Here is a 2,072-nt window from a genome sequence, read left to right as displayed (position 1 = left end):
CCATGCCCAGTTAATTAAAAAAAAATTTCAGGCTGAGCGTGGTGGCTCATACCTGTAATTCCAGCACCTTGGGGGGCCGAGGCAGATGGATCACCTGAGGTCAGGAGTTTGAGGTTGGCCAACATGGTGAAACCCCGTCTCTACTAAAAATACAAAAAATTAGCCAGGCGTGGTGGCACACACCTGTAATCCCAGCTACTTGGGAAGCTGAGGCAGGAAAATTGCTTGAACCAGAGAGGCGGAGGTTGCAGTGAGCCGAGATCGTGCCATTGCACTCCAGTCTGGGCAACAGACCGAGACTCTGTCTCAAACAAAACAAAACAAAACAAAACAAACAATAACAAAAAAAGGCCCGGTGTGGTGGCTCACACCTGTAATCCCAGCCCTTTAGTATGCCGAGGTGGGCGGATCATGAGGTCAGGAGTTCGAGATCAGCTTGACCAACGTGGTAGAACCCCGTATCTAACAAAAATACTAAAATTAGCCAGGCGTGGTGGTGCCCACCTGTAGTCTCAGCTGCTCCGGAGGCTGAGGCAGCAGAACTGCTTGAACCTGGGAGGTGGAGGTTGCAGTGAGCAGAGACCATGCCACACTGCACTCCAGCCTGGGTGACGGAGTGAGGACTCTGTCTCAAAAAAAAAGAAAAAAAAAAAAAAAATCAACAAATTTCTAGAGAGGCAGGATCTTGCTATGTTGCCCAGGCTGGTCTCAACTCCTGGACTCAAGGGATCCTCTCATCTTGGCCTCCTGAAGTGCTAGGATAACAGGCATGAGCCACAGTGCCTGTAGATCAAGGTTGAGGCTTAGGAGTGAAGGGAGCCCAGAGGAACCTGGCTAGAGTTTGGTCAAGGAGAGTCTTTGTCACTATACTACAGAAAATTAAGCATCTGTTAAACAGAATGAGGTCGGACCAGGCGCGGTGGCTCATGCCTGTAACTCCAGCACTTTGCGAGGCCAGGGGGAGTGGATCACTTGAGGTCAGGAGTTCGAGACCAGTGTGGACAACATGGTGAAACCCTGTCTCTACTAAAAATACAAAAATTAGCTGCCCGTGGTGGCGTCCGCCTGTAGTCCCAGCTACTTGGGAGGCTGAGGCAGGAGAATCGCTTGAACCGGGGAGGTAGATGTTGCAGTGAGCTGAGATTGTGCCACTGTGCTCCATCCTGGGCGACAGAGCGAGACTCCGTCTCAATAGAAAATAAATAAAAGCAGTGTGTTAGGCTGCGAGAATCCGGGTCAGGGACGCGGGTGAGTCGCGGGGTAATCGCCCTGTCCCGCCACCAGCTGGAGGACAGGGGTTCCTCAGAGCCTCAGGCCCAGAGAACCAGCCTCAAGATGGGCAAGCGACTAATCCTCAGGGCACGGTCTCCCATTGCAAAATGGGCACCTGGACCCAATCATTTCTGAGCTTCTAGTTTTTTCTCCCTATGGCTATGAAAGGGGTCATTTTTTTTTTATAAGTTTTTTTTTTTTTTTTATAAGATTTTAAAATAAGGCTTAAGAAAAGCACGCAAGCCTGGCCCGGTAGTTCAGGCCAGTAATCCCAGTGCTTTGGGACGCCAAGGAGAGCGGGTCGCTTGAGAGCAGGTGTTCGAGACCTGGGCAAGATGGTGAGTCTCCGTCTTTATGAAATATTTTAAGAAAATCACGTACGCCTGTGGTCCCAGCTACACGCGAAGCTGAGGTGGAAGAATCGCTTAACCCCAAAGGTTCAGGCTACAGTGAGCCATGATCGCGCCATCCTCGGCGACACTCCATCCTCGGCGACAGAGCGACACCATGCCTTAGGGAAAAAAAACAAGAAAATAAAAAAGAAAGCACATAAAGGTACCCTCCGAGCGACGGCCCCTCCGCCATCTTTGCGTCCGCCCAGTCCGGCGCCGCCGCTTCCTCTCCAGCCAGAAGTTTCGCGCCAAATTGTTCCGCACACAAAATGGAGCCCGGAAGGAGGCGAGGTCATGCACCTTGCAGCCAATCATCTTCGGCAGCCCGTCCGGGAGGCGGGGCTGGAGGGCTCAGAACGGTCCAATCGCTGGCTGCGGGTCTCCGGCGAACCAATGGGAGCGCAGCGG

This window comes from Chlorocebus sabaeus, chromosome 19 (assembly GCF_047675955.1).
Source record: "Chlorocebus sabaeus isolate Y175 chromosome 19, mChlSab1.0.hap1, whole genome shotgun sequence".
Classification (NCBI taxonomy): Eukaryota; Metazoa; Chordata; class Mammalia; order Primates; family Cercopithecidae; genus Chlorocebus; species Chlorocebus sabaeus.
This window is presented reverse-complemented; position numbering follows the sequence as displayed.